General features: G+C 30.9%; 1 protein-coding gene across 2 annotated transcripts in view; it reads left to right on the top strand.

Annotated features, from left to right (window-relative positions):
- The window catches only part of chm (lysine acetyltransferase chameau), a 497,822-nt gene extending 486,909 nt beyond the window's left edge, over window positions 1-10,913 (top strand). For both annotated transcript variants that reach the window (XM_075367908.1, XM_075367909.1), the window contains one exon: window positions 7,779-10,913. The gene's annotated coding sequence lies outside the window, so the exon portion shown is untranslated. The remainder of the gene's footprint in view (window positions 1-7,778) is intronic.
- The last annotated feature ends 4,794 nt before the right edge of the window (window positions 10,914-15,707 follow it).

The raw sequence follows: 15,707 nt of genomic DNA on the forward strand, positions 1-15,707 counted from the left end.
GGTATAAAATTGTATTTTTATTTATGGATTGTAATACTTTGTATGCATAAATATTTTTATTTCTATTTGTATTAAAGGGGGATTTTATATATTTTTTAATTTATTTTATTCGGAGAAATTATTATTATTATTTTTTTAATTAAGTACGAGTAATTTAATTACATACACTGATAGTTATGTATGTCCCGTTGATTACACCTGGCTACCCTTTCCTTGATAGCCTACCTGGTTTATTTAATTCCATTGGCTGTATTCAGCAGAGTTCAACCGCCACGGCGCCACCGCCATTACTTCTCGTGGTCACGTCATTGCAGCATGACTCACACAAAAACACACACACATACACAAACTCGCTAGCTGGTATGGTATGTCGGTATGCAGTCCTTAAGCAGTCGGTCACCGCACAATTCCGATTTTAGTGGTGGCGTTTGGTTTTATTATTACCTTCCTATCCTTTTTAGTCATACAAAAACTTAATCAATATCCGTAAATTTTCCGCTTGCCTTTTATTACATTATAATAGAGAAATCTAGCTACTTTATTTACTACTAATACAATTTATCACTCGTGAGATCTATAAATGCCTTCTTTGAGCTACTCGGATTTAATAAATTACGGATTGTGCTTTAAAAAAAGTAAACTAAGTAAAAACTAAACTTTTTTTGTAAAATAGAATTAGAATGTTAGAATTTTTGTTTCTAAGAATTTTTGCTGATAATTTTAATAATTTGTACTTTTCGATTTAATTTCGTATTTGTTTAAATAAGAAATGAATTAATCTTAAGTAACTGAATTAAAAACAAATTGATTCTTTAGTTAATTATTTAACATAAAAATATTATTTTTTTTATCCCTTTCCTTAGATTGTTGTTTTTAAGGTCCTCTTTCACATACCTGTTCTTACGTAATATTTAACGCAAAAACAAAATTGAAAAAAATTAGGAGCTTAAGTTTCTTTGCAAAAAATTTGAATTATTTTATGATATTAGACTATTTATTGTGTACAATAACGAATTAGTTAACGTATAAAAATTTTCTATAAATTAATTTTTATTGCTGAAATATTTATATATTTCCTGACTTTGTAATATTATCGATTTTTCTCGTTAAATTTGGACTTATTTAACAATGATTTAGTTATCCATCATTTTCGTCATATAGTTTATTTAGTAGGAACGATTATTTTTAAAAAAATGGTTTGTTCATTTTTATTAGTTGACTTTCAAATTTGTATTTTATTTATAATACATAAAAACAATTATTATTAGAAGGATGAAAAAGGGTCATTAAATATTTCGCGTTATTTATTTCAATTTTTTTGTAACTTACAATATTTATTTTGTAATTAAGTTAATTTCGTTTTAGGATTCATTTAGTAAGATTTAAACTTAATAAAAGTTTAAACGAAGCCTAAAGTTGATATAAAATTAAAAAAAAAGGAACTCATAGGATCTGGTATATCGTAGGGCGTATTGTTTTGCATTAAGTAATTGCACATGTTAATTTTAATATGAAATTTAAATTAATCGTACTTTTATTACGATGTGCTTGTATTAAGAACATAGACAGAATTTTCTTCACTTCTGTTTCAGAAATCTAACTTTCATAGTGACAGTTTCAAACTGATGTTTAGTTTTAAGTTACCGAATGAGACCGATAAAGTGAATAGTGAATATTACCGTGACAACCACCGATTCGTTACTCATTTTAGTTTATTATTAGATAGAGTTTTAGTGTTTTTTTTATTAAAAATTATAAAATAAGAAAAATGTTGATTAAATGGTGTCTCATTTTCGTTTTTTCATATCAAGATATTCATATACTTATTCATAATCCGTGGTGTTAACGATAACGTTTGTGTTTGCGCGCGCACTCCCGTCTCTTTCGTACAGTCGCACAATGAATTGATATATAGTAACCTCTTTGACCTGGATACAAACACCTAAATACCTAACCTGATCTCATAATTAAAAATTTACGAAAATTTTGTAGATTAATAATAATAAAACAGTAAATTTTACTTAACTAAAATAAATTAACGATTTGTTGTTTATAATCGCTAAAAATAAAAAATAAAATGAAATAAAATATAAAATCTACAGTACAATTAAATCCTGTTTACTAAACAGCTTGACCGAGGTCGTTTGTCGAATTGTTAGAATTACAAAAAAGGATAATTAACAGAAAAATAACTCATATGAAAACATGTAAAAATATTAAATTCGGTTACTAGAATGTTTTTATTGCTTTTATTTTATTGTGCTCCTCAACGTAATTAACTAAAATAAACTGGCTCCGTTCAAAATTCTATGATCTCAGCTTTTACAAGTTTATTAAACCACAGCTTTCAGAATTCCTCTATTTTCGTACGGCACATAAAATGATATATCTCCTGGTGTCTTTACTTACATAATAACCGAGCTTTTGCATTCCCCTCTCAAAGAGGGCTATCATTAAGGCCTAACTAGCTCATTCTGATCCTTAATATTATGTTAATATATCGAAAATCATATTCATCGACGATATAAAGTTTTCCCCGAGATCCCAGTTTAATTTTCCATAATCAGACCCGTCGTGCTCTCTCTACCCGTTAACTCCTCCCCGACTCCGTTAATCTTATCTGGCTCCTCTACGACTACATCGGCCGCCTTTCCTTTCTATATGTATTCTCATCAAAATGACAATTGTATTCATGAACCGTTCCCGACCGAGCTCGAAATCACCAGACCGTTTCTCTCTACAATCAATTTAACCGGTTTATTAGGGACCTACTTTGGAGTGTATTGTTAACTACTTCGGTAAGTCTATTATACTTGGACGGAAAAAATTAATTGTGGGGACTGAAGGTAAATAAAATTATCGTGCTATTTTCAGCGATTAAAACGCTTAAAATCGTTAAATTCTAAAATCTGATCTACCGTGTCCTGAAGTCACATATATTCGGCTATTTTCCTACTGCCGGGATCCAATTATAACGTACATGAATGTAAATGGGTGAAATAGATCGATACAAAATACGACATTAATATGCAAACTAATTAGTAGTTTTGCTTTTTTTAATATTTTAGTAGTTTAATTGTTGATGGTAAGTCAAGCAGATAGTGTAAGGTTTTTTAGTTAATTCTTATCTGATGCGCGATGTAATCGTCGATAAATTATTATTAAATTAAATTTTCCGGTTGCTATCTCGGCTAATCGCTGGCTACTCATTGTTAACAGCCGCCGTAAGACTTGTAATTTACTTGATGGATATGCATTTTTGGAACTCTTGATGCATCTATTCACGATTTCGCATTTTATTAATATGCGGCATGAGATGTAGACCAGTTTTATTCGACCCGTCTTTTGACCTCAGAGTGTTTTCTTGCATTCCAGTAAACTTATCCCCTTATCGAGCTACATGTATTTTTTATGAATTGTAATTGTTACTTAACAAGATTAAACTGGTCATAGAGAAACAGAAAGTGTCAACCTCTTGGTTTACGCTTAAAAATGTAAATTCTAATATAATTTTTTATAAGGTAATTCAATTTTAATTCGGCTTGGTTTGCAGCTCTGCAGGCTTTGGCCGCGATAAACTGTACAATAATTCTAGCGAAATGATGATTATTTCATGACTGTGATAATCCGTCACCATTAAAATGTGATACTCCACATTTCCGCTTACGTTTATCGTCCAAATCTCCGAGGCTGCTTTGCTATCACAACCTCCATCAAAATATTAAATTTCTGCAATTATTAGTATCATTTGAAGCCAATTTTTTATCGATTAAACAACTTAATTTTTCTAAATCGGTCTATATAATGATTGTAATAAATAAAAAAAATATTACCTTGACTTCTAAATTTTTGTACAGAATTCTCATATTGTCTCCTATTGTTAAATGATGCTATCCCCTTTTTATTGACGGTTTAATATCTTTTAAGGGATTTCTTTCTATTTCCAGGCAGTTAAATGTGGCTTCACTTTTGGAGTTACCTTTGGAAACAATTATTGTTTTCCACTAAGACTCATCGTTTTTGGTTTAGTATAATTGGTTGCTCATAACTACAAGGAATTCTTTTTTATATTATTTAGTTATATTTTTTAGTTTTTTTTTTGTTCATAATTAATAAGTTTTCTATTTGGATGAATATATAAATATTAAGATTACATTATTATTTTCTGCCGGAACACTTTTTAACTTAATGACTCGATTTCAGGTCACATTCAGGATGAACTATAACTTAAAATTTTGATGCATTTTTATGATCTTATAAAAGATATAAAATCACACTTATAAAATTAGTACATAGTAGTTATTTATGGTTAAACTATATTGAATTTTAATTTTTTTACTGGTGTGTGTGTGTGTGTGTGTGTGTAAAAACATTATTTCATCCGTTATCGATCCATTGCAGAATAAAGGATGAAGACCTCTTCAGTAAGTTAGCAACTAATACGGTCTTGTGTGATCTTCTGTCAATTCGGCCTAACATACTTGATAATATCATCTATCCAACGAGCCTTTGGTCTTTTTCACGGGCGTTTAACATCTAGTGATATTTATTCAATTGCTAATTTAGTTCATCTCCATTCAGTTCTTTTTTTTTACATGGCCTGCTTTTAATTTTTTCTCATCTTTCTTAATGATATATACTTTCGTCTGTCCTTTGATCCATTTTACAGGTCTTCATATCCCGTCTGGTACCTTCAAGCATATATCGCTATATTTTTTTGTACTACCTGCAGCTTCTGTAATAATTGAACGGTTAATCTCCAAATTTCGCTTCCATAAGTAAAGACCGGTTGGATGTATTGATAAATAAATATATACAATGAAACTTCCCTTAACAGACACTTTCCAATAGCGGACTCCTCTTAATAACGGACACTTTTAGATGATATTCCCTGGTAGTTTCATAGTGATGTTAATGGATAAAATACTTCTCAATAATGAACCTTCAAAATAGCGGACATGAACAATAAGTTTACTTAAAAGAACTGTTCAATCAATTCTGAAAAACGGACAGCAGGAATAAAAATTTAATTTTCCTTGTTTTATTTTATACTCAGTACTGTTTATTCTAATCTGTTGTGAATCGCATCACTTTCCGCCTAGAGTTGATGTTATGACTTCAATCAATTCATCATCCAGGGTGATTTGTCATGACTTGTTATTCAAGTGTATACTGCGCATTGAACACGTGTAATAATTTTGTTACGATTTAGTACATTTTCTATATGTACGTTTAATTTGTGTATTTTACAAAAATCCTTACAACCATCGTTACTGTAACTTAAAATATAAAAATCGTAAATGCTTGACATTAAAAGAAAAAGTAGCAGTTGTAAATGTCTGCGTAAAAGAAAACCTCAGTGTTAGTGATATGACAAAACATTGTGATGTTAGGAAACCTCGGATAAGCGATCTCTTAAAAAACAAACTTGATACCTTAAGTCATGAACTGAAAATAACAATCGGTTAAGCAAACCTAAAACTCCAGGCCTAGCGGTTGACAATTTGACTTATTGGTGGTTTTGTAGGACTCGTGCTAATAACATTCCGTTCTCTGGAACTTTTGTATGTGTCAAAGCTAAAAATCGCTAAAGAGCTCGGTTACGATGAGTTTAAAGCACCAGAGGTTGATTAGATCAATTCCGAATTAGACATTATATTTTATATAAAAATATTTGTGGTGATGCTGATGCTGTAGATGAGAATTTGGTGTGTGAGTGGAAGGAAAAATTTAATTAGATATGCGCGAGTTATAATGAAAGAAACATTTTTACTTGTGATGAGACTGATCTTTTTTCCGGGTTTTGCCCGGTGATACAGTTTGTTTGAAAGAGGAAAAATGTGCAGGAGGGAAGATATCAAAAGAAAGATATCTTAGATTATCTTTAGTTATGTTGGCTGTAAATTTATCAGGTAAATTTGAAAGATACATATCACCCTCATTCATCCTCTGAAGTAGTACCTTACGGTGGTTCCGGAGGCTAAGCAGAAAAAGAGATAAAGGTAAATTTTAAAAACTATTAATAATCGATATTTTAATGGCGTTAACATGAATTCATTGGAAATTGAATGGTATTCAAATGAAAAGTCTTGGATGACTAGGAATGTAATGATAGACTGATGTTTTGATCGTAGAATGGGAAAGCAAAATAGGAGAGTTATACTATTCTTGGACAATGCAAAGTTCCACCCTAAATTAGGTTAGAAAATGTAAAATTTATATTTACCCCCCCCCCCCCTACAATACTGCAGTATGTCAACCGCTTGATCATACAGAACTTTAAAATTCGGTACAGAAAAAAGATGTTTCGGTACTTTCTGTCAACAATGAAAGTCGTTTATGCCGATGAGCTTTCTAAAAGCATTAGTGTATCGGATCCATTTTTATGGATTCGTATGATTATAAAGCAGATTACTACTACGACAGTCAAAAATTATTTCGTAAAAGCCGGTATTAAACCTCCATAAACTAACTTCAATTCCTACATTGAGAATCTTATTGAACGAAATAAAAAATTTGTGGAATAGAGTGAATTACAAAAACTTATTGAACCGTTTGGAAACTACAAAGCGTACTCGAACATTGACAACGCGCTCAACACATCCATGATCTTGTTGCTATCTCAGCCTTGACTACTTCCAAAACGAACGACAATGACTCTGACGACGATGATAATGACAATAACCCGGATTTACCGTTGCGAGTAAGATACCAAGAGAAGCGGTTAGAAAATTAAAGCAATATTTCTTACAAAAAGGATTAACAGACGTTATTTTAATATCAGAAGTGCAGTCGCTTATTGTAAAAAATATGCCAGGACTTAAGTTCAGATTAAAAGATACAGCTATTTTAAACCGCCTGAGTATAAATAAGTATCCGTTTTTTATTTTTTTTTCATGATTTTTTTTACTTGTGTATTGATTAATATTGTTGTATATTGTAGCTTCTTTGATTAATATTTTTGTAGCTTACGTTGCTTTTATTCCATTTTAGTATAGTACAGTAATTTTATTCTCTTATTTTATTGGTCGATTACATAAATACAATATTATTTTTTTTATTAAAATATGAACATAAAGGACAGTATTTTATTTTCAGAAAAACCAAAAAAGAATTCTGCAAAGTCGTATTATTTAGTAATTTTTTTATTTTTTTTAATTTTCATGAAATAAGAACACAATATTATTCTTTTATTCAAAGTTTTTTTTTTCTATACGTTAATCGAACATACACTGTATTCACATTTGTTTGAAGCGGACAGATTATTGTTCCCGAGCCGGAACAAAAATCTGTGATCTATATTACTGCCGAAAGAATTACTGTGATCTATATTGGGAAATTTTACTAGCTATATATATATATTCTTCTGTCTAATTTTGTGTAATAAGACAATCGATTGAAAAGTCAAAAGTAATGTAAGTAAACGGTTTCATTTTACACTTGCTTTTTATGTAATTTCTGTTGTACGGAATACATTCAACAGATATTTCCGGTTTAGGTTGTTATTTAAAATACTTTTCTTATTTTAATAAACATTAGTTTCTTTTGATATGTTGACATCTCATTCCTGCTTCATCCATTCTTGATATCTAGTGGAGTTCGGGTAAAAAATATTCTTTAAATTCATAATTTGCTTATTCCTATTTTTTATTTTTTTTTTTTGAGAAATTTGATACCGTCTTTCATATCTTTTCTTCATTTAGGTTATATTGCTTATGTGGTTTTTGATATGACTCGTTCGATTAAAAAAATGTATAATTATTTTCTCTTTTTTTCAGGTGAAGTGCTTGTTTAACTACCTTGTGCCATCCTGCAGTTGAGGTCTTAGAATTCGCTTTTCGCCATCTATAGACTCTTCTGGAGGAAACATTAAAATCGATTTACTTAAAAATAAGACCGTAATTGTTCTGCTCAATTCTTATTAAGTGAAAGAAATGAAAGTTGTAGGAATAAACTCTTAAAATGTGGTCTTATTAAGGAATTTTTACTTTTCATTTAAAGTTTTGATTCCATATTTATTTTTTTAATTATTAAAGTTACATGCATCAGTTAACTTATCTCTGAACGATGTAAAAAGTTATAATTCTTTATCCTGAGTGTTATCAAGTTTTTAAAACTAGAAAGTAAATCATCAGAGAATCAAATTGTTGGCATATAAACGTCTTAACCTTATATTTTCATCAGTTATTAAAAAAAAGACATGTAAGAAAAACTTTTTCTTAAAGTGTAGTTTTAATGATTTTTTACAATGATATTAATAGAATAGTTCGTAATTTTTTTTTAATATCAGAGTCGTTTCATTAAATATTAATAATTATAGTAAAATAAATAATAATTATAATAAGCATTTATGTAATAAAGTTGGTTGTATAATTGGCGGCTTAACCGATTTGTATGTTACCATCAGAAATCTTTGATATTTTGCCCCCAACAGCCTTAAATTTGATATTAATTTTTTGTACTTTTTTTGTACGAAAAATATGATTACGAATATAATTTTGAAATCAAAATTCCGGTTCGGGATTTACATTAAATTTTTACTTCTTAAAAATAAAATATTATTAATATAGTGTAAATGTACCATCCAAAGTATTGCATTTTTAAAGTATAATTAAAAATCATATCTTTATCCGGTTACCCGGCTCAGAATTTCAAAACCGTAGGGATTTTCCAATCCCTTCGGATTCCCAATCCCTAGTAATTTAAAGATGAGGAACAACGATTTAGTAAAAATGAATCTTGTGAAGACTCTCAATATCTTAAAATAATAAAAAGAAAATTTTCTGTTGTAGTTATTTATGAAGCGAATTGGTTTTTAATTTTTTAGTTTTGAGATGGTCGTACAGTCTTTTTTAATGAGATAACAATCACCCATCGATTTAATTCCTCATTTTAAACTTAAGTTATAAACTAACAGTTTTAAAAATAAAGTACTTTGTTAAAAGAAAAATATTGTAATTACTTTTATAAAAGTTTTATACATTAATTGTTTCGGTTCAGATTATTAATCGATTATACGTAACCGAGAACTTGCTCCTTTAGGTTAATTAATTAATTACAATCAATATTGTGGAACTACTCAGAAATCAAAATCTTTCAATAATACCACGCCTTTAATACATCAATGTTATTATAAAAATGAATAATTTTAAATTAGTAAGAAGTGGTTAGTCAATGTTGGAATAAAAATAAGACCGTTCTTTGTACGTGAATTATGTGTGACTAATACATCGATGTTTTAAGGCTCTTATAAATTATATCGTGCATCTAGGGGAAGCAGAGGGAAGTTAAAGGGGGTTATTAACTTTATGATTGGGGGAACAGTCGGTCGAGGGATATAACAACACGAAAAAAAATTGCAAATTTTTATTTATTAATGTTTTTTACATGTTATTTATATATTATTTATTTATTTTTATATTATTTCCTAGGAACATATTTTAATTTTATTTCTGTATAACTATAATTAATGTCATTTAAAAATGAACGCATTTATCTAGTTTTACTTTGATTTTGTTTATTGTATATATAATTCCTTCACAATTACTTATAATAAACTTTTATTGTGCAATTTACGCCTGGATGAGAAGATTACTACGTCAGAGATGATGTCTTTAAAATAAATAAATAAATATTTTATCCAGAACGATACAGCCTTATTAAATCATATCAGAAACGGATAGGAGTGGCTGTTCCACGAATAAAAGAAAATAAACTGCCCCAGTATTTGTCTAAAGGATTAAGTATGATCTTGATCAGAACAGCAATAGAAAATATAAAATTAATAAATTAAAAGGAAATGGTAAATGCTTTTATTAGGAATGGAAGTAAATAATAATGTAAAATAATAAGAAAGTAAACGCGTTAAATATTAAGTAAGTAAAATTAGTAAAAAAATAAAGTAACAGTTTTGAAGATGTTAATTGTTTGCGTACATATTTACACGTGTTAAAAGAATCTGTAGAAAATTTATCTTTATTTAATTATTATTGTTTAAAACAAAATCATATTTGTTATATATTAAAAATCTATTGTTGTTCTGTAAAAATACAAGTGTAGTTTTTGTAATCCAATTTTTGTATAAATTTGATGTATTCTTTTAATTTTGTGACCTTTGTAAACAATTACTCCTGAAAATTCACATATTAAGTTATCAACGGTATATAATTTAATTGACGTCACCGATCATTCGTTTACGTCATGCACATACCATTTCTCATCATTATATATTTTCACTCCCGTTGTTTGTATGTAAATAATGAAATGTACATGCTGTTATTTAAATACTTAATTTTATTATATCATTATAATAATAAATCAATTTGCTCATGAAACCTTTGTTACTTTGTTACTTTTTTTGCAAGCTAAATTAAACGATTTTTTCACAAATTTTAATAGCGAGATTGAGAATGTCATCTGATGAAAATATGGGATTGTAAATCTATATTGCCTCCTAACAGATATTTTATATTAAATTGCTTGTTAGTTTAGGGATTATCATTTATTAACAATTAATTTATATTTTTTTATTCCGATTACGTTGTATACGTTAAAAAATCAATTTCTCTTTTATCTTCCTATATCTCTAGTGAAACTTTTCTAACAAAATATTAATTGAAGTTTTCCTTTACTACTAAAGATGTAATATTGTCTTTGATAATTCAAGAACATGAAAAGTGTACATACGTATCTCGTTAACCTAAAGGTTAATTTACTTCTCCAATATTACATTGTAAAACATAGGAGTCTTAAGTGTGGGGTGTACTAGGTAAAAATTACCGGGTAGATTGGTTAATTATTATCTTAAGAAAATGCAGTGCAAACTAATGATTGATACATTAGTAATAAAAAGTACATAGAATTAAACGGCCTTTATGTTGTTTTTAAATGAAAGATTAAAAAAAAAAGTTTTTTATAAAAATACTGGATCGGGTATAACAGAATGGACTTTATTTTTTCCTCACATGTGATAAATTTTTCCCCATTAATATATATATATATAATGCACATACCATTTCTAGTTATGTCTAATTATATATATAAAATTATTTTATTAATAAAACTTTTAAAAAATGTATCTAAAGATCATATATCGGCCTCCAATGGCAATCATTAATTAGTTTTAATAAACGATGTGGTTTTTAATTTTTTAGCTCAATTTTGTTATAATTTGTTAAATATAAACATTAGAATCTCATTAACCCGAATTTAGTATAGATATTAATAATTTAAAAAAAAATCTTTTATTTAAAAATTTGATCATTTTTTACGCCAAATTTTTAACAAAAAATTATTCCAATTTTTTAATAATAAATTTTCCTTTAAAAAACCCGAAAAAGTCACGGGTAGATGACAAATTATTTAGATGTTAGATTTAATTCAGAAAATGCAGTTTTGTAAAAAGAAAAAGAATGTTTAAGAGTAGTGTAAAAAAGAAAACAGACTGCACGAAATTAAAGTAAGTGTTCATGTGTTGCTCAACATCAAAAAATAAACCGTCGGCGACGGGTAATTTGATAAATTAACGCCCACTAAATTGCGTATAACATCTTCGAAGCAACCTACTAACAGTGATGTTTAATTTCGTTAATGATGATGTCATTTCGTAACAAGAAAAAGCTTTTCTTAAATCAGAAATAATTTAAATAATTTGTTATAAAAGGAATTAAGATATATTTAGATGCGTTATGTTAAAACCACATTTAGGTACTGTTTCTCAACAAAGTACTTTTATACCGTTTATAATGATTTTTTTTTTAATTATAATTTTATTTTAGTCATCTGTACATCTCGGGTTGATGTGATTATATTGCATATTATTTATAGTTATTGTTTACAATTTATTTATACTACAAATATATATGTGTGTAAATATGTTCGGTTGTTTGTTTTTTGTGATATAAGTTCTTCTGTTTATAAGAACAAGTTTTGAATAAATATGTTATTATTATTTTTTATTTTTTTTATTTTTCATGAATTTATAATTCCACTGTTAGTTATGGTTTATTTGTGTTAATTTCAATTATTATTAATCAAATTTCATTATGGTAATATAACTTTACACTAATTTGTTTATATCTTTGTTTACTCTGTATGTGTTTCTTTTGTTTTTTCCCTCTACCGGACCGGATTCAACAACGTAGCACGACACAGTCCGGGGGTGTCCATCTACTCTAATGTGCCTCCCCGTCTACTGGCAGGACAGGTCGGCTCGCCGGTCGGATCTTATGTTATCGCCTGTCTCTAACCCCAGGGGTAGTTTACCAGGTCCGAATATGCCGTTCCTGTTCTCCCACCCCAGAAGCCGGGACTCGGTCTTGATGCCTTCTTGCCTCTAACAGAAACACCCAAAAGGGGATCCCCGCCGAGACTACCGTCTTTTCCACTCCCTCCCCCCACCCCACAAGAGGAAGAGAGTCTCCGTGCTTCATCTCTACTGTTTTATCTGTGCAAGCACAAACGAATGGCAGCTCAGCAAAGAGCCTTATCTCCTTATTGCTCCAGCGGCTCTGTCCTTCGGTCGAAGGACCCGAATGCAAACAAGTGGAAAAATTCCACAACCGGGCCGTTTAACCCTCCAGCGTATGGCCCTCCGAACCACAGACACCATACCTCCGCGAAGCAGGACATTGGGCCCGCCGATGACCCTCCTGACCACAATCGAAGCAGTTTGGTGCGGTTAGAACCCGCGCACCCAAACGACATATGCCCCAGGCTCCAACACATGAAGCATCGATCCCCAGGGTCACTCATGCGGACCCGACAATGCACCCAGCCTACCTTCACCCGCCGGGTAATCTACTGCTTGGCCCCATGTGTCGTAATGACAGTAACCTTCTGCGTGCTACCAAACGCAGCAGTGAAGACAGCAAAATTGGGCGTCAGGTCCAACCACCCGCCTCAGGGCCACTACCTCAGCGTCAGTCACCATCTCCTCAAGATCTTGAATATGGACTACAGCTTGCCGGCCCTCCGACTGCAGGTTCACCCACAATCCCGCCGTATTACCACGATTGGCCGTCTTTAGTGCCGCAGCCCTGTCGGCACCCCGCACACGTATGCGCAGTTCCCCGCAAAGACAGAATATCACCTACTTCCTAATTCTCTACGGACTGCTTTACGAGGTCAGCGTACCACCGGTCAGCAGATCGAACAACAACCGTACCATTCTCATTTCGGCTGGCGAACGCCGGAGCGTGGGGAACCACAACTCGTCCCCATCCCAACCCCGTAAAGGAAGACACCAGCCATGTGACACGTGACGCTTTCAGTTGCCACCTCCCCAGTTCCTAGCCCTGATGGGCTTTAACGGGAGTCGTCTTTCACCCGCTAACCTTTTACATCTCATAGTAATAACCCGGGCCTCGTTGGGATGCCACTGATGTAAATATCTCGGTAGACATTTACATCAGTGATTTATAAACTTGTTTGCCTTCGCTGCGTGCCTCATCCGGACATCTTGAATGTCCTACATCGTTGCCCTCTGAACTAGCTAACCGTTTTCCCGGAAGCACGAACCCCACGCTTAGTTCTACATTTTATATAGCCAATTCGTGTGTAAATATCTCATAAATTTCGAGGCAATTTTACAATAACATACCACCAAAAATGTTGTTCGCAACAACGAAATTTATTCCTAGTCCCTTAGTGAACTCGACTTCATTTCAGACTCGTTACTTAGTTTCATTGTGGACTCCGGTCTGGTCTACCAGGGAGAGGCTGACAGACCTCCTACTCCAACTCAGCTCCATCGCAGAGTCCCACGTGACATTTATTTTCACTTACTACCATCATCGAGATGTCGCTACACCTCACGGTTGCATGGGAATCCATGCCCTCGGCAGTGCAGTCGTCGTTCCGCCGACAGCTAACATTTCATCAATAATCACAATTACTTACAGACTAACCGTGGCTCGATGCCAACAACACATCCTCCAGCAGGAGCTTGCTTTTCCACCACGTCGTAAGAGTCAGTTCCTTTCCAGCTGCAGCATCATAGAAAACGGTAAAACGCCATGGAGACGACGCAACTTCCCCACGGCTAATAAACCCGGGAACATGTGTGTGAGTTTTTTAGGAATATAACACACTTCGAAAATGGGTAAACACTTTACCTATCAGTAGCTACAAATAAATGCCATAAGAAACGACCCACTTTTTTTAAATTATCTATTATTATTGCAATAATGTCGTTAATTAAAAAAATATTGTTTAAACCAGTTTGTCATTATTTTCACATACATTCATTCCCAGCTATCAAATTTAAATGCTCTCCAGAATGCCAGAGGACTGGATGACCACTTAATGATTTGAAATATACGAATATTTACCATCATTATAGTATTTTTATTCACTTTGTAGCGTGTTAGCGTCTTTCAACTGTCTAGAATTTACTAAAAATTAGCATGATAAAAATATTTTCTTTTAAGGGATGAAATTTAAACTGAATGGTTTTTTAATGATATTAGATTTTCTTCTGTTTCGAATTACCAAAAATTCAAAAAAAGATCCTGTTTAAAAGTTTCAATATTGTTTCCTTTTAATAAATAAATAATATATATATAATTTTTTAGAGATGGGGAATAAATTATAAGAAATTTTTGAAAAAGATTCATATGTAGATAAAGCTTAATAGATCTGCGTAAATAAAATTTCTTTAAATGTAACATACCCTTCAATAAAGAATAAAGTGGAAAAACAAATTATTTCTGCATTTTAGGTCCTGTTCTATCATTTTTTTAAAATTGTAGGCATTTATTTTTTGATATTTGATGAAGTATAAACTTCAAACATATTTAAATCGAAGAAGAGCAAAAGAATAAAAACAACTTATAATTCAATTTTAAGAGTTGGAGTTGGTTTTTTGAAAAAAATAAGATTTTGGATGATTTATATGTGCGTTTTAGGTAACAAATTTGCTTTAATAAAAATTTATTTTAAATGCCTTCCAAATATCTAAAATTGTAAAACTTTTTTCGCGATATTCTCCACCTTCTTTACAAACTTTGAAAAACATTTATGTAGGAAAGAGATATTTGAGCCAAATTTGAAGAAAATCGGTTCGGTCATGAGATATAAGGCCAAAAACAGTGTGATACGCATGCGTATATACATACATATGTTTTTTTTTTATTTAGATGAACTAGTTGGACACTAAAACGTAATTTGTAAACAATTCGATACCTCATTTTTTACATGATCACCATACCACTCCCTTTCATTAGTTATTGTCGCTGTGTTCGCCGGGAATGTAATATAGGAAATTTATATAACGTAATTTATTGAGGTAAAGGAACTTTTTGACATTTATTTGTTAATATTACACAATTAGTTTATTATTAAATGTATAATTTTGGTTATTCGATATTTATAGAGTATTGGTGTTTTAAAATAAATTATCATTAAGAAATTGTTTCTTTATTTTATTCAACAGGTTTTGTTTATTCGCTGTGTCAAACTTTTCGATTTACTTTCTGCTTAAGGATTTCTGTAAGTTTTATTCGCCCCAGAATTACCCTCAACAAATTTACGTAAAATAGCGATCAACTTGTAACAATTTCGTTAAATCTAATTGTTTATTTCCTTATCGTCGGACTTATATCGTTTACAAACTAATTGTTTTAATTTCAGTATACTGAATCAATGTAGTATTTTATTTAGTCGTTTAGAGTTAAATAAATGCTTTAATTAAACTTTATTATTTGGAT

Source organism: Lycorma delicatula, chromosome 6 (assembly GCF_047948215.1).
Source record: "Lycorma delicatula isolate Av1 chromosome 6, ASM4794821v1, whole genome shotgun sequence".
Classification (NCBI taxonomy): Eukaryota; Metazoa; Arthropoda; class Insecta; order Hemiptera; family Fulgoridae; genus Lycorma; species Lycorma delicatula.